At 38.6% G+C, this 19,072-nt stretch overlaps 1 protein-coding gene across 1 annotated transcript in view; it reads left to right on the top strand.

Moving 5' to 3' along the window:
* LOC106084985 (uncharacterized) overlaps window positions 1-19,072 on the top strand; it is a 188,702-nt gene that overhangs the window by 122,456 nt on the left and 47,174 nt on the right. The gene's annotated exons all lie outside the window — the stretch shown is intronic.

The following is a 19,072-nucleotide window of genomic DNA, read 5'->3' as shown; positions in this document are numbered from 1 at the left end:
CGAAGGTGGTTTACCCGAGGTGGTGGGTATCGAAAATTACGCCCGGGCAAAAGTAACACCTTTTTATTTGTTCTTGTTAGATATAGGATAGGTTAGGTTGAAAAGAGGGTGCAGATGTTAATCCGCCCCATGGCACTATGGACATACACCTATGCCAGTAAGTGGCTTGTTGTGAGCTCTAAGAACTATAAAGTAACCTCTAAAAGGAAAATTTTAAGTTAGGAATTTCGTGCTACTTACAAAATCCTTAATTGTTTTTAATACCACTCCCCTAAGTTGATTCATATCTGGTATTGTGTCTCCACCTAAGTGCCGGTATCTGTTAGACGCGAAAGCCGGGCAATGACTTCCTTCCAATCTTTCCCGCATACCCTAGACATGCTATCACTTGCCGCACCGATTTTACATAAATAATCTCGTAGTCCTATGTGTCCCGTTATGATACCAACAGCTATACTGACCTTCCTCTTGCTGCCTTTCAGTAATAGCCTCGTCTTCTCACGATCTGGATCCCCCATAGGATTTTCGCCGTCCTACCGACCGTTTCGTCATTTGTTAGATAAATTTGTCATTTATAAAATATTTTTATACCCTACACCACTACTGTGGTACAGGGTATTATAACTTAGAGAATTAGTTTGTAACACCCAAAAGGAAGAGAGATACCCATTGATAAGTATACCGATCGACACAGAATCACTTTCTGATTCGATTTAGATATGTCCGTCTGTCTGTCTGTCTGTCTGTCCGTCCGTCTGTCTGTCCATGTTAATTTGTGCACAAAGTACAGGTCGCAGTTTTCATCCGATCGTCTTCAAATTCGGTACAGGCATGTTTTTCGGCCTAGAGACGAAGTCTATTGAAATTGGAAAAAATCGGTTCAGATCTGGATATAGTTCCCATATATATGTTCGTCCGATTTTCAGTAATAATGCAATAAAATGGTCATTTGGTAACCGATTCTCTCGAACTTTGGCAGGAATGATTTTTTTACGACTATCGACATTACTGGTGAATTTCATGGAAATCGGTTCAGGTTTAGATATAGCTCTCATATGTTCGTCCGATTTGCAGTAATATTGCAATAAAATTGTCTTTTGTTAACCGATTCTCTCGAAATTCGGCAGGAGGGATTTTCTCTTGACTCTCAATACTACTGGTGAATTTCATGGAAATCGGTTCAGATTTGGATATAGGTCCCTCATTGTACTTATAGGGTAGGTGTAGGGTATTATACAGTCGGCACCGCCCGACTTTTGCCCTTCCTTACTGGTTTTGACCTAAATTACCTATCTACAAAACAAAATCGGAGGCCACCGTGGCGCAGAGGTTAGCTTGTCCACCTATGACGCCAAACGCCTGGGTTCAAACCCCAGCGTGAGCAGCAGAAAAATATTCAGCGGTAGTTATACCCTTAGTAATGCTGGCTCCATTTGTGTGGTATCCTGCTCTGCTAAAACTTTTCTACCAGGTGGTGTCACGCCGTTCGGACTCGGCATAAAAAAAGGAGGTCCCTTATCATTAAGCTTAAACATTAATCGGGTTACACTCATTGAGATGAGAGAAGTATCCCCTATTACTGGATTGTCCATGGGAAATTTAGTAGCAGCTGTAAAACAAAATTATTTTTTTATATTTATTTTACCAAAAATTCTATTGGAGCGAAATGTTTGTTAAAATTTTAAGATTTAAATATGTCTTCTTTTTTCTTATCTATTATTCTACAGTTCAAACAAAAGTCTATATAACTTACGAATGTCAATAGATGCGCAATTTCCAGTTTAATTCGTTTAGTAGCCATAAACGATCTGCAAAGAAATAAGAGATTTATTTCTATATTTGGTTAAGAATGAAATGAAACTATAAAATCAATATGCAATACCAACCCATGTTTGAAAGTTTTTTTAAAAAAAGTTTGTTTACCAAAAGTTCACATCTTAGAAGAAATTTCATTTGATTCATTCAATCAACTGCATTTTTTTGTTCTCTCCTATGTAACGGAACAAGACTTAATTAAATCGCACAAAATTGAATTTGCCGACAATTGTTTGACATCGTCAACTTCCTCCTTCAAAGTAAATTGGCCCTCCCGGGTGGCCAAGAGTCTAAATGAGTACAGGTGGACTCTTTGAAGGCAAAGGCCTTTACTACTGCAAAGCTCCCCATGAACTATTTAAAATGAAATGCCAGTAGGTATGTGCGGAGAAGTCTTCTTCATCCACTCAGCTCTCAGATATATTTTATTGTAATTTAATAATATTTGTGTGAGCCAAAGAAAAATTGAAAGAACAAAAAAAGAAGAAGCCTCCAACAAATAGTGAATTACTTCCTTTGAACTTTTCGGATGGCAACGGAAAATCATAATTTCAATCGTTTACGCAACAGAAAGCTTGCCTTTAGACGAGCAAAAGCGTTTTTGTTATATATATGGCTGGCTGACTGGCTGTTGCCAGTGTTACCATCTTGTTAAACGGAATTATCTACAGAAATTACATTTTGAATAAAATAAATTTTCATGACATCTTCTTATATATAACGATTTTGCCAACATTTAGGTTTCTTAGGCAAAACAGGATATAAGAAAAGATTTGCTCTGCTATTAGAGCGATATCAAGATATGGTTCGGTTTGGACCACAATTAAATTATATGTTGGAGACCTGCGTAAAATGTCAGCCAATTCGAATAAGAATTGCGCCTTCGTGCAAGAATTCATTCAAATCGGATAAGAATTGCGCACTCAAGAGGCTTAAGAAGTCAAGACCCAAGATCGGTTTATATGACAGCTATATCAGGTTATGAACCGATTTGAACCTTACTTGGCACAGTTGTTGGACATCATAATTCGTGCAAAAACTCATTCAAATCGGATAAGAATTGCGCTCTTTAGAGACCCAAGAAGTCAAGACCCAAGATCGGTTTATATGGTAGATATATCAGGTTATGGACCGATTTGAACCATACTTGCCACAGATGTTGGATATCATAGCAAAACACGTCGTTCAAAATTTCATTCTAATCTGATAAGAATTGCGCCCTCTAGAGGCTCAAGAAGTCAAGATCCCAGATCGGTTTATATGGCAGCTATATCAGGTTAAGAACCGATTTCAACCATACTTGGCACAGTTGTTGGATATCATACCAAAACACGTCGTGGAAAATTTCATTCCAATCGGATAAGAATTGCGCACTTTAGAGCTCAAGAAGTCAAGACCCAAGATCGGTTTATATGGCAGCTATATCAAAACATGGACCGCTATGGCCCATTTACAATACCAACCGACCTACACTAACAAGAAATATTTGTGCAAAATTTCAAGAGGCTAGCTTTACTCGACAGACAGACGGACGGACGGACGGACGGACAGACGGACGGACATGGCTAGATCGACATAAAATGTCGCGGCGATCAAGCATATATATATATATATATATATATATATATATATATACTTTATGGGGTCTTAGACGAATATTTCGAGTTCTTACAAACAGAATAACGAAATTAGTATACCTCCCATCCTATGGTGGAGTATATAAAAATCAATTTGTGTTTGTTTGTTTGTATGTTTGTGTGTTCCTTATAGACTCAGAAACGGCTAAACCTATTTTCTTGAAAATTTCACAGATGGTGCATAATGACCCCGTGAGGAAAATAGGGTACTACATTTTTTGATAACTGAAGGGGGGGCGGACCCTCCCCCTTACCCTAATGTTCAGAAACGCCAGATCTCGGAGATAGGTGGTGCGATTTAAGCGAAATTTTGTGTGCTCTCATATAGTACCCTAAAAATAAAAATTTGGTATCCAAATTTCGGATGGGTTACCTAAGGGGGCTGCCCCATCCTTAAACCTACCAAACATATATTTAGACTAATCACGACAATATAGGACTCAAATGAAAGGTATTTAAGATAAGAAAACGTATCTGATATCAAATTGTCGGACCAAGTGCTAGGGGGTCCACCCCAAACCCCAAAACACCCCGAAATCGGGCATAATTACCGACCATGTCAATGTGGAGTTTTAAATGAAAAGAATTGGGGGGTAGAGCAAGACTTGACACCGATTTTCGGGACCAATTTTCTGGGGGTCTACCCCTTTCCCAAAATACCCCACCAACAGCAATCTTTTAGTGACCATCGCAATATGGGGCTCAAATAAATGTATTTGGGAATAGAATACGAATTTGATATCCAAATGTAGGACCATGTATTTAGGGCATTACCCCTTTCCCAAAATACCCCCCAAAGGGTAAAAATTTTTCGACCATGCCAATGTGGCTCAAATGAAAGGTATTTGAGATTAGAAAACGAATTTGATAACCTATTTTGGGGGACGCCATATCATGTAAACTCCATTTAAGCCAAAGGCAATATGGGATTTAAATAAATGGTATCTGAGAGAAGAGCACGATGCTGATATTTTTTCAGGGCCAAGTATTTGGCTCTCGTCCGAAAACACCACGAAATCAGACATCATCAGAATATCGGGCTGAAATGAAGTATTTTAAGAATAGAGTACACCCTATATCCAAACTTAAATTCGTAGACCAATAAAGATCATATGGGATTCAGATAAAGGCACTTATTGTATATTGTTAAACTGTTAGTCAAGTGTGCATGGTATTTCACTAAAAGATATTTACTTGTCGAAAATAAATATTCCAAGGAAACTTTTGTTCCATATAAAGTAAAAGAAGGCGCAGCGGTGGAGGCCCGGGTCAGCTAGTCTAACATAAGACATGTTCCCTAGAATCCAAGTTTAGAAGAAACTTAGGTGAAGTTTTTTTTTTGTTTGAGGCAACCCCGGTCGGGGCAAAGCTACTTGTGTTCGTTTTTCGGTTTTCTTGGCAAATAACACAATTTATGTTTGCAAAGAGAAACTTAATTGAACTTCGATGAAGATGATTGCCTTCCATCCATAGACACACACCCATACATACACATTCCAGCATACAACAACCATCGATATACACCAAAAAAGCAGAAAATCAGACATTTTTCAAAAAAAAGAATGTGGCGAATATATTGAGAATTCAAGTAAATACACGGACACAGTCACGTAAACGTAATGAAGTCGAGAAGAAAACGAAAACAAAAACAAAAACAACAAAATAAAACATTATTTCTATATCAGACAAGACAGACAGACACAACATACTTACATATGTGCGCCACCGCAATATTTTATCGAAGAAAAAAAAAAATAACGAAAGGAGAATTATACTTTAGTATTGACTGCAATGCACAGATGTCATAAATCAGGTACAAGAAAAGTACATTTGCTGAGTTTGCAATGACGTTGCTGTTAGTGGTCCCGCGTAAAAAAAAAAACATATCCACACATGGAAAACCATTATCATCATGAGTTCCGTGGTGCATGGACTACTAAGGAGGAGCCCGCAATTTGCCCTCAATCAGATTATGCAGAATACTCGTAAGTCATACGTGCAATTTGATATTTGAATTATTTGTTATTGCATTCAAATGGCGAAATGGCAAAATTACAATGTTTTCCTACAATACTTTAGTGGAGATTAGGGTTTTTTTTATACCCACCACCGAAGATGGGGTTATATTCATTTTGTCTTTTCGTTTGCAACATATCGGAATAATTTCCGACCCTACGAAGTATATACAGTCAATCAAAAAAGTTTACGTACACATGTGCATCCAACACTTCTCCAGATAAAGCGTGCTTACCAAGAACTCCTTCACCCGAGCAGCTTTCTTGTATATAGCTCTGAATACTCCTGACCGACGTGGGGTTGGGATTTCAATGCCCTCAGCGAAAGCTGTTGGCAGATCGTTACTGGTCCGTGGGACTACAGCGTTGACCTTGTAACAACTCGTTTTGCAATGCCTGTTGGGTTATGTTTCCTTTTTCTAGTGGATGTTGCACTGTAATCCTCCCAAGGACTATCTGTACTGTTGTCGCATGAGCCCTTGCTACTTTCGGAACAATCAAGTATCGCTGAGTTGGTAAATGTGGAAACAGTCGCTTCCTTTGACATGTATCGCTTGGATGGATGGATGGTATTACCACCAGCAAGTATGAAGCTGAAAAAGCTAACGCAGCCTTCGCTCTAAACTTTGGTTTATAGAAGTCCTCATTTTTTTCGCACACCCATTCGCCTTTTACCTTGGTTATGTCAAACAATTCCTTCACCAAATCGAAGTTTTGTTTCTTCTGCAGCGTTCGTTGTCTTTCAGAAGTTTTGTTATATGAGGAAAGTTCAATGTTTTGCTCCACACGGTCTTAGGATTTATAGATATAGATCGATTTTCTTTCTCCGTTCTTTCGTATTGGACTCAAGAAATGAAGAGTCCAATGACATGGTTTTGTAGAAGCATGCGATTTCGTTTACTTAATGGTCCATTAACAATTGCCACGTTGCATTTTCTGAATAGTGCTTGAAATAAAACTGGGGTCTGTATCCAGGGATCCTTTCCGTGATGGGTTAGGTTAGGTTAAAGAGGCAGTCTGCCATCAGACTCACTTAGAAGTTTTCGTACATTGTGATACCACAGGAATAGAAGAAGGAGTATACCTTCTAGTTTCTGCCGTTGAAACATCCAGATCGCTTAAAGCCCAACAACTCGCGAATGTTCACGTCCGGTAAATCAGACAAGTTCTCAAACAAATATGAACCTAAAGTGGAACCCCTTCTGACTACCAGTGTATGACACACACAACAGATGTTCTGTAGTCTCTTTTTCCTCGACGTCCTCCCAGCTTTCGCAAAAGTCGTTTCGGGCAACTTACAGTCTGCATGGTTTCCGATCAGACAGTAACCTGTCATGAAGGACACAATGACTGAGACGTCTGTTGAAGCCAGCGACAGCAAAGGGGTAAACCTCTTTATGTTTAGATTAGGCTGCATAATTTGCCCGCCCCCATCTTTTTTTTGTCCCTCTGTCGTTTGTTGCCCTTCAAGCTTGATCCTAAAAACCTAGCTTACATACCCACAGATTCCAGTTCCTCTAGAATGTGTAACGTAGTTCCTAGTCTCGTAAGCTCATCCGTTTCAAAATTCCCCAGGATATCTCTGTGGCCCGGCATCCAAAACAGGTGAACATAGAACTGTTTAGCCATCTCGTTGAGAGATCTGCGTCTATCGAGGACGGTTTTTGAATTCAGAAATACATATACCAGGGATTTAATGGCTGTTTGGCTGTATAAGAAGATATTTATGTCAATCGTCGTTATGACATTATATGTTAGCCATTTTACAACTTCTGTGATTGCAAGGATCTCCGCTTGATAAGCACTGCAGTGGTCGGGTAACCTTGTCGATGGGACCAGTTCTAGTTACCCCAAAGCCCTCCTGGTTATCTTGTTGGGAACCATACGCATATAAGTCTTTGTTAATTCTATTAAAAGGAATATCGTAGTTCCAATCGGTTCTATCAGGAATAGTGGTATAGTACTTTTTATCAAAAAGCGGCTCTGGCAGGGTGTTATCCACACTGCCTTGAAAATCGGTCATTGTATCATGGATAATACAGTGTTCGTAGCCGCAACATGACCAAAGCGAAAGCTCCCTTAGCCTCATGGCAGTGGTCGTAGCAATTTGACTAGCCAAATATCCAGGGGCATTAGATACAGCATTAAATTCAATGCATCAGATGGTGTGGCTCAGTGCGGCTGTGATGCTCAAACAAGCCATCTTTTGGATCAGGTTAAATATTGAACCGTAGTTGGACTTTTGAAGCGCCGTCCACCAAACCACAACACCATATAGCATCAAACCCATGACAGCCGGTTGTACGTACCAGATTGACCCGATGGAATCCTTCATCGGCAAGGGCTGCGGCCTCGGTGTACAACACACTGCTACAACAACAACAACCATATAGCATTATAGGTCTGACAATTGCAGTACATACCGAATGAATGAGGCGCTGTCTAAACCCCCAAATTTTGCAATGGCTCTCTTGCCAGTATATAGGGCAAGAGTTGCCATTCTTGCCCTTTCGAAAATTTTGGATTTGAAGTTTAATTTGCTGTCCAGAAAAACACCCAGGTATTCTGCGCTTTCAGAAAATTGAACATTCTCCCCTTCCGAGGAGACAAATCAAATCTCCTGCTGAAAAGAACAACTTCTGTCTAGCACGGATTTACACCTAGACCACTTTCGCTAGCCCACTCTCCTTTTGCTCGTAGAGCTTCCTGAAGTGTATATCTTAGAGTACTAGTAAATTTTCCCCTAACCGCAATTGCCACTTCATCAGCATACGCGGCCACTTTTACGTATTTTTCTTCCAGAGACAATAATAAACTCCTTCTTGAGGAGTTCCTTTGCTGACCCGCCTTTTAAGATCTACAGATCCCAAGCCTGTCGTAATGCATTTTTTAGTAAGTAAGTAATTAATAAACTTTCTTACGGTAGAGTTGATGCCTACAAACTCCAATTCTTTCATGATTGATGTCGGTTTTACATTATTGAAAGCACCCCCAATGTCAAGAAATGCTACCATTGTTTATTCCTTGACAGCGAGAAAATCCTCTATGTAGCCGACTAGGTCATGAAGAGCTGTTTCAGTGGACTTGCCTTTATTGTATAAATGTTGTTGCCGAGACATCTCCAGGGATATTTGCCCTAAGATATGTTTCTATCAATCTCTTAACAGTCTTCACCATGAAGGATGACAGACTAAAAGGACAAAAAAATTTTCGCTCTCGTATGCTACGGTTTTCTTGCTTTTGTAACTCCAGGTATATACTACTTGTTGATGCAAGCAGAGTATATCTCCCTAAGCCAAGGAGCCAGTCTTTCAGACAAAGCTTGTATTTCAACCGGTGATACATTATCAAGGCATGGCGACTCAAAGGAGTCGAAACTTCTTATCGCCCAAGAATTTTTGGCTCAGACACAATTTTTCAAATAACTTCCGTCGAATCCATATCAGTAACAACCTTTTCTAGAGCCGCGCTGTTCATTGGCAAGTTTCCTGTGAAATATGTGTCAACGAGTAGTTCTACTCTTACCTCACCAGACATTGTCCATGTATTGTCAGACTTCTGAATATTGCTAATTGCAAATTTTGCCCATGTACATTCCACTAAGGAACAGGGGCAAACTTCTCACCTATCAATGAGTGCAGTCCGATTCAAGTTTAAGCTCAATGATAAGGGACCTCCTTTTTATAGCCGAGGTCGAACGGCGTGCCGCAGTGCGACACCTCTCTAGAGAAGTTTTACATGGCATAGTACCTCACAAATGTTGCCAGCATTAGGAGGGGAAAACCACCGTTGAAAAATTTTTCTGATGGTCTCGCCAGGATTCGAACCCATGCGTTCAGCGTCTTAGGCGGACATGCTAACCTCTGCGCTACGGTGACTTCTGAATATATCCCTCGTTAATAGGTCTCGAAGAAAGGATCTTCCTTAGCCTAGAGGCCTTAGATGTATCCTCCAAGGAGCTGCAGAATTCCACCCAGGATCTGTTCTGAGCTTTTCTCAGCTCGCTCTTGAATTTTCCTAGCTCAGCTTCTACAATAGTTGCCCCAATCGTGTGTTGCCCTTATGGTTTTCCTCCTTTTGAGCAGTATTTTGCAGTCCTTCTTTAGACCAACCAGTTCTGGGGTCCACCATGGCGGTCGCTGTTTGCCCCTTGGCTTGACACTAGGACATGCTGACACAAGCGAGTCTTAAGCCCATAACAGGGCTTAGGACCCTTACCTATTTTGCTTAAATTCGGAGCAGTTAGTTTTACTCAGCGTTTCGATATCCGACCTGTGATCCATATCGGACCATATTAACCTATAACTGCCATATGGACCGATCTGCCTATTAAGTGACTTAAGTCCATAACAGACGCATTTATTATCCGATTTCGAAGAAATTTGGAAAACTGAGGTTTTATTAAGCACACTGATATTGTTGTATAAAAGTTCAAAAATTTGGTATGGTTTTCTTCAAAAGTTCAAAAAGCGTGCTAAGTTCGGCCGGGCCGAATCTTGAGAACCTAAAACCATGTTTTCTGCTAAAAATTTGTGCAAAATAAATTTAGTTGATGGGTATCATTTTATTCTACACACCAATCTTCTGTCAAAGCAGCAAACATTAAAGCTTCTAGCAACCGAACAAGGATAATCGGGAAACCGGTTTATATGGGAGCTATATGAAGTTATAGACCGATTTGGACAGTACTTGGCGCAGTTTTTGGAAGTTGTAACAGAACAAAAAATTACAAATTTTGCCTATGAACATTCCACTAAGGAACAGGGGCAAACTTCTCACATATCAATGAGTGCAGTCCGATTCAAGTTTAAGCTCAATGCTAAGAGGCCTCCTTTTTCTTATAGCCGAGTCCGAACGGCGTGCCGCAGTGCGACACCTCTTTGGAGAGAAGTTTTACATGGTATAGTACCTCAAAAATGTTGCCAGCATAAGGAGGGAAAAACCACCGCTGAAAAAAAATTTTTTCTGATAGTCACGCCAGAATTCGAACCCAGGCGTTCAGCGTCATAGGCGGACATGCTAACCTGTGCGCTACGATGGCCTCTGGTGGTAACAGAACACCGCATGCAAAATTTCAGCATCTTGTAAGAACTGATGAAGTCAAACCGGGAGATCGGTTTATATGGGAGCTGTATCAGGTTATAGACCGATATGAACCGTACTTATCACAGTTATTGGAATTCGTAACAGAACACTACTTGCAAAACTTTAACTAAATCGTACAAAAATTGCGGCTCCCAGTTCCCCAAGATGTCAAATCGGGAGATCGGTTTGTGTGGAAGCTAAATCAGGTTATAGACTGATTTTAACCGTACATGGCACAGTTGTTAGAAGTCATAACAGAACACTATGCGCAAAATTTCAGTCAAAGCGGAGAAAAACTGTGTCTTCCAGGGCCTCAGGAAGTCGAATCGGACGATCGGTTTATATGGTAGCTACATCCAAATCTGAGCCGATATGGCCCATTTGCAATCCCCAACGACCTACATCTATCTTAAGCATTTGTGCAAAATTTCAAACGGCTAGCTTTACACATTCGACCGCTATAGTGATTTCGACAGGTGGGCGGACGGACAGACATGATTAGATCGACTCAGAATGTCGAGACGATCAATATATACTCTATGGGGTCTTATATCAATATTTCGAGGTGTTACAAACGGAATGACTAAATTAGTATCCTCCTATCCTATGGTGGTGGGTATAAAAATTATATTTAAAATCAGCAGACATTGTTTCCTATACCTTATTTAGGATGCAGGAAAAGAAGCTTCAGAGCTTGAAAGACTCAATGTGGCTCCAAGACAGCATAAGAATGTTCTTGTGATTCAAAAAAGGAATCAGCATGAATAATTTAAAATTATGCCAACACACAGAACAATCGTACATTGAAGCATACACCTATGGGAAAGGGCTTTTAAAGGAGAGTAAATACCAATATTTGCATTTGAATATGTGTACGCATGGGCGAAGATACCAACACAAATGTATTGTTCACATGTATGATACACTGCATTATGCATTGCGTTGGGGAAGAGCAATGTATATTTTAAGAAACTACACATAAATCTGTCGCAAAATGTGTTGCAACCAAAACTAGCCCATGGGGAACACAATGAATCCAAACCCTTTAGGAACTTCATACGTATGTATATTGCAAGTTCGGCAATATACAACAAAATTTATCATAAAAAATGTGTTTCATGTTTTCCAAAATATTTACCGTGAGGACCAATATAGATTGCCACAAGTGTTGAAAAGGCTGATGAAGAAGCTTTTACTTTAATATGGTGGATGCGGAAAAGGATTTCCAATAAGGTGTTAATGGCCAAAACGAATCAGAATGTCAAGATGATACTTTATAGCGTCTTTGATCAAAATTTCGAGGTGTTGCCAACGGAATGACTAGGTTAGCATACCCCTAAGAGCTAGTGCTCTGAAATTTGGCATTTAGGTACAACTATATAAAATATATGTGGAATAATATTATTGATAATGATAACATTTTTACCTTTTGGTACCAAAAATAGTTCCGAATTGAAAGACAACAGCGAACAATAGCTAAAATTAAACGATTTAGTAAAAATTATCGTAACCTTGAAAAACAAGTAAAAAGGCGTTAAGTTCGACCGGGCTGAACTTTGGATACCCACCACCTCGGGTATATATGTAAACCACCTGCCATTAAAATCCGTTTAAAATTGCATACTTTATGTCCCATAGCAGTTATATCGAAATATTGGGTTGCCCAAAAAGTAATTGCGGATTTTTTAAAAGAAAGTAAATGCATTTTTAATAAAACTTAGAATGAACTTTAATCAAATATACTTTTTTTACACTTTTTTTCTAAAGCAAGCTAAAAGTAACAGCTGATAACTGACAGAAGAAAGAATTGCAATTACAGAGTCACAAACTGTGAAAAAATTTGTCAACGCCGACTTATGAAAAATCCGCAATTACTTTTTGTATACAATTACAATTATGTATAACAAAATATTGGTCTTTTTGGTAGCTTTATCTAAAAATAAACCGATCTGAACCATATACAACATGGATGTCGAAAAGTCTAATATAAGTCAAGTGCCAAATTTCAGTTTAATCGGATTATAAATGCGCTTTTTTTGGGGCCAAGACTTTAAATCGAGATATCGGTCTATATAGCAGCTATATGCAAATCGATCGATCTAGACCAGATTGCAGATACATGTGGATTGGCTTAACTTAACTCTGTCCTAAATTTCGGCAACATCGGACAATAAATACGCCTTTTATGGGCCCAAAACATTAAATCGAGAGATCGGTCTATATGGCAGCTATATCCAAATCTGGGCCGATCTCAGTGAAATTGAAGAAGGATGTGGAAGGGCCTAACACAACGCGCTTTTTATGGCCCAAAACCTTAAATCGAGGGATCGGTCTATATAGCAACTATATCCAAATCTGATCCGATCAGGGCTAAATTGAAGAAAGATGTCGAAGGGCCTATGACAACTCACTGTCGCAAATTTCAGCGAAATTGTATAATAAATGTGACTTTTATGGGCCTAAGACCCAAAATCGGAGGATCGGTCTATATGGCAGCTATATCCATATCTGGACCGATCTGGGCCAAATTGACGAAGGATATCGAAGGGCCTATGAAAACTCACTGTCCCAAATTTCAGCAAAATCGGATAATAAATGTGGCTTATATGGGCCTAAGACCCTAAATCGGAGGATCGGTCTATATGGCAGCTATATCCAAATCTGGACTGATCTGAGCCAAATTGATGAAGGATGTCGAAGGGCCTAACACATCTCACTGTCTCAAATTTCAGCAAAATTGGATATTTAAAGTGGTTTTAATTGGCCTAAGACCCTAAATCGGCGGATCGGTCTATATGGGGGCTATATTTAGATATAGTCCGATATAGCCCATCTTCGAACTTAACCTGCTTATGGACAAAGAAAATGAACCTGTGCAAAGTTTCAGCTCAATATCTCTATTTTTAAAGACTGTAGCGTGATTTCAACAGACAGACGGACGGACATGTCCAGATCGTCTTAGATTTTTACGCTGATCAATAATATATATACTCTATAGGATCGGAAATGGATATTTCAATGTGTTGCAAGCGGAATGACAAAATGAACATACCCCCATCCTTCGGTGGTGGGTATAAAAATGCGGTGTAAAGTCTCTGGTACGGGTGTGTGTTACGAACTCTGGCTTTCCTTTTCCATTTGCAAATCTGGATCGATCTGGGCCGTATAGCATGAGGATATTGAATGGCCTAATGCAATTCGCTGTTCAAATTTCAGCGAAATCGGATGAAAATGCGCCTATTATGGGCCGAAAACCTTAAATTGAGAGATCGGTCTATAAGGCAACCAAATATCCAAATCTGGACCGATCTGGGCCAAATCAAACAAGAATATCGAGGGACCTAGCATAACTTACTGTCCGGACCCTAGCACAACTCGGTATCCCAAAGATCAATGAAATCGAGAGATCGGTCTATATGACAGCTATATCCAAATCTGGACCGATTTGGGCGGTATTAAACAAGGATTTCGAGAGACCTTACTAGGCTCACTGTCTGTCTAGGACCTTAAATCGGCAGATCGGTCTATATGGGGGCTATATCAAGATATAGTCCGACATAGTCCATCTTCGAAGTTATCCTTAAATCGACAGATCGGTCTATATGGGGACTATATCAAGATATAATCCGATATAGTCCATCTTCGAAGTTATCCTGCCTATGTACAACCAGTAAGGAAGGGCAAAAGTCGGGCGGTGCTGACTATATAATATCCTACACCTACCCTATAAGTACAATGTGGAAGCTATATCGAATTATATTGGGTTGCCCAAAAAGTAATTGCGGATTTTTCATATAGTCGGCGTTGACAAATGTTTTCAACGGCTCTGTTATTACATTCTTTCTTCTGTCAGTTATCAGCTGTTACGTTTAGCTTGCTTTAGAAAAAAAGTGTAAAAAAAGTATATTTGATTAAAGTTTATTCTAAGTTTTATTAAAAATGCATTTACTTTCTTTTAAAAAAATCGCAATTACTTTTTGGGCAACCCAATAAATCATTTTTGATAGACCTCGGCGGTAGTTTTCAGATGGATTGTTAAAAAGTCCCTATCAAATTTCGAGCAAATATGTTCTAACTGTAATAACAACGATTGACAGAAGTTGTCATCTGTCATTATTGGAAATTAGCAAAAATCTGACAAATATATATAAGGGAGCTTTATCTAAATCTGCAGTGGCGCTTGGAATGAAAATCGGCCAATATACACATATGGCAGCTATATCTAAATCTTCGCTGATTTCTATAAAATTCACCAGTAGTGTCGAGAGTCATAAGAAATTTCTTCCTGCCAAATTTCGAGAGAATCGTTGAACAAATGAGCAAACTTCTCAGATATTGTGGTAGTTGTCGAGGAAAGCGTTGTACCAGAATTGGTCAATAAATGCACTTCCAGTGGCTCTAGGAGTGAAAATCGGGCGATATATATATGAGAGCTATATATAAAACTGAACCGATTTCTATGAAATTCATCAGTATTTTCAAAAGGCAAGAAAAATCTTTCCTACCAAATTTCGAGACAAGCGATTAAGAAATCAACACTTTATTGCAATATTTCTCAAAAGCGGACGAACATATATAAGGGAGCTATACCTAAATCTGAACCGATTTTTTCCAATTTTAATAGGCTTCGTTTCTAGGCCGAAAAACATGTCTGTACCAAACTTTAAGACGATCGGCTGGAAACTGCAACCTTTTTTTTTTGTACACAAATTAACATGTAGATAGAGAGGCAGAAGAACAGACAGACGGACATAGCTAAATCGAATCAGAAAGTGATTCTGCGGCGATTGGTATACTTATCAATGCGATTATCTCTCTTCCTTCTGCGTGTTACAAACAAATGCACTAAGTTACTATATCCTGTACCACAGTAGTGGTGCTGGGTATAAAAAGAGAATCTGTGCAAAGTTTCAGCTCAATATCTCTATTTTTAAAGATTTCAGCGTGATTTCAACAGGCAGACGGACGGACATGGTTGGATCGTCTTAGCTTTTTACGAAGATCCGAAATATATATTCTTAATAGGGTCGCAAATGGATATTTCGATGTGAAGCAAACGGAATGACAAAATGAATATACCCCCATACTTCGGTGACATCTATGAGACATCAGAAGGAATCAAAATACTAAACGTAAAGATGTGTGGTTTGCAATCAAAGGAAAAAAACCCTCGATTAGGGTAAAAAAGGAATTGTATAAAAGATTAGAGGTGAATACAAGGTTGTGAATATAAAAGATCAAATGTAAAGCTATCACTCATATTTATATTCCATATAGTCCGAAAGTCTCTGAATCTCCCAAAAAATATATTCCACATCGAAGAGTTCTTTTTGTATTGGGTTGCCCAAAAGGTAATTGCGGATTTTTCATATAGTCGGCGTTGACAAATTTTTTCACAGCTGGTGACTCTGTAATTGCATTCTTTCTTCTGTCAGTTATCAGCTGTTACTTTTAGAAAAAAAGTGTAAAAATAGTATATTTGATTAAAGTTCATTCTAAGTTTTATTAAAAATGCATTTACTTTCTTTTAAAAAAATCCGCAATTACTTTTTGGGCAACCCAATAATATTTTACCATATAGCACTTTTGATGTTTTGGAAAGTATTCTCATATTCCTTTAAGTAATAATTTTACAATTCAATAACATTGTTGGCTCATTTCAATTGTGATGAAATATCATCATCAATATATTTTCATTCATCCTTTCAATTTATATGCTGTGGACATTCCTAATATCCTAGTATTGCATATTTGTATGCAAGCAAATAAAGAGAATATGAAAATTCAAATAATACAAATATATCTTCCTAATTTTAGGAATTCTTATTGGAAAAGACAAGAACTCATGCTGACTCTATGATTTTTATGAATTGCATATTTTTGTATTACTTTGATTCTTGAATGCCTACCTGAGGCAAACTTATTTTTCATAATTAAAACAAAATTTAATTAAATGATAAATAAAGCATTTCATACAAAATTATTTAGTTTACAAACCTTTCACAATTTTTTTTCCTGTCCTTAAACCTGTCAAAGTGTTATTTCGAATATTTCAAACTTTTGTGATGACTCTCATGAGTTATGGATTTTTTAAATAAAGGAAAACAATAAATTTTACATGTAAAGAGCTTTCGGTTCCCTAATAAACAAAAGCTAAACTCCATTTTTGTTTGTGTTAGTGAGATTTTTTACTCTTTTTCCAAAATGGAATTTTTACTTGGCTGATATGATTTTTTTAATATACAGCCAATATACACATGTAAATGTTTGCCAAGTTACTGATGCGAAAACGGAAGACTTGTCTTAAATAGTTAAACAAGTAAAAGCATATGAAGTTCGGCTGGGCTGAGCCTTAGAAACCCTCCACCAACGATTAACACGGACAGACAGACGGACATTGCTAAATCGAATCAGAAAATGATTCTGAGTCGACCGGTATACCTATTAATGGGTCTATCTATCTTCCTTTTGGGTGTTACAAACAAATGCACTGAGTTGTAATACCCTGTACCTCAGTGGTGTTGTAGGGTATACAAATTTAATGAAAGTAAAATTTGGCTGGTAATCGACATATATGCCAATTTTGAGTTTTAAACCCCCAACAGGGGTATTTATTATCCGATTTCGCCGTAAATTGTAACAGTGAGTATAAATAAAACAAGTAACAGCGTGCTAAGTTCGGCCGGAATATTGAACTGAATATTGGAGACCATAGTAGAAGTTATTGTGTAAAATTTCTGCCAAATGTAGTAAGAATTACGCACTTTAGGGGCTGAAGAAGTAAAATAGAGAGATAGGTTTATAGGGAAGCTGTATTAGATTATTAACCGATTCATGCCATATTCGACACGTATGCTAAGGGTCATGAGAGAAGCCGTTGTACAAAATTTCAGCCATTGCGCCCTTTAGAGGCTCAAGAAGTCAAGATCCCAGATCAGTTTATATGGCAGCTATATCAGGTTATGGACCGATTTGAACTATTCTCAGCGCAGTTGTTAAAAGTTATATTAAAACACCTCATACAAAATTTCAGCTAAATCGAATAATAATTGCGCCCTCTAGTGGCCCAAGAAGTCAAGACCCCAGATCGATTTATATGGCAGCTATATCAGGTTATGGACCGATTTGAACTATTCTTAGCACAGTTGTTGGAAGTCATAACAAAACTCATCATGCAATATCTCAGCCAACTAGGATAAGAATTTCTTCTTGAGCCAATTGGATAATAAATAGAGCGGAAGATCGGTCTGTATGATAGCTATATCTAGATATAACTCGATTTAGACCATACTCCGGAGAGAAGTCATAGGTTTTTAAGGAAGTCATAGGTTTTTATACCCTCCACCGTAGGATGGGTGGTATACTAATTTCGTCATTCTGTTTGTAACTACTCGAAATATTCGTCTGAGACCCCATAAAGTATATATATTCTTGATCGTCGCGACATTTTATGGCGATCTAGCCATGTCCGTCCGTCTGTCCATCGAAAGCACGCTAACTTCCGAAGGAGTAAAGCCAGCCGCGTGAAATTTTGCACAAATACTTTTTATTAGTGTAGGTCGGTTGGTATTGTAAATGGGCCATATCGGTCCATGTTTTGATATAGCTGACATATAAACCGATCTTGGGTCTTGACTTCTTGAGCCTCTAGAGTGCGCAATTCTTATCCGATTGGAATGAAATTTTGCACACCGTGTTTCATTATGATATTCAACAACTGTTCCATGTATGGTTCAAATCGGTTCATAACCTGATATAGCTGTCATATAAACCGATCTTGGGTCTTGACTTCTTGAGTCTCTAGAGTGCGCAATTCTTATCCGATTGGAATGAAATTTTGCACGACGTGTTTTGTTATGATATCCAACAACTGTGCCAAGTATGGTTCAAATCGGTTTATTACCTGATATAGCTGTCATATAAACCGATCTTGGGTCTTGACTTCTTGAGCCTCTAGAGTGCGCAATTCTTATCCGATTGGAATGAAATTTTCCACGAAGCGTTTTGTTATGATATCCAACAACTGGGCCAAGTATGTTTCAAATCGGTTCATAACCTGATATAGCTGTCATATAAACCGATCTGGGAACTTGACTTCTTGAGCTTCTAGAGGGCGCAATTCCTATCTGATTTGCCTGAAATTATGTATGACGGATCCTCTCATGACCACCAACATACCTGTTTATTATGGTCTGAATCGGTCTATAGCCTGATACAGCTCCCATATAAATCGGTCTCTCCATTTTACTTCTTGAGCACCCGTAGGGCGCATTTCTTAGTCGAATTGGCTGACATTTTACACAGGTCTCCAACATATAATTTAATTGTTGTCCGAACAGGACCATATCTTGATATCGCCTTAATAGCAGAGCAAATCTTTTCTTATATCCTTTTTGCCTAAGAAGATGACGCCGGGAAAAGAACTCGACAAATGCGATCAATGGTGGAGGGTATATAAGATTCGACCCGGCCGAACTTAGCACGCTTTTACTTGTTTTTTATTAGCTTGGTGCTGGTAAA

The sequence above is a fragment of the Stomoxys calcitrans genome, chromosome 4 (genome assembly GCF_963082655.1).
Source record: "Stomoxys calcitrans chromosome 4, idStoCalc2.1, whole genome shotgun sequence".
Taxonomy (NCBI): domain Eukaryota; kingdom Metazoa; phylum Arthropoda; class Insecta; order Diptera; family Muscidae; genus Stomoxys; species Stomoxys calcitrans.
The sequence above is the reverse complement of the archived record's forward strand: the minus strand, read 5'-3'. Positions and strand labels throughout refer to the sequence as shown.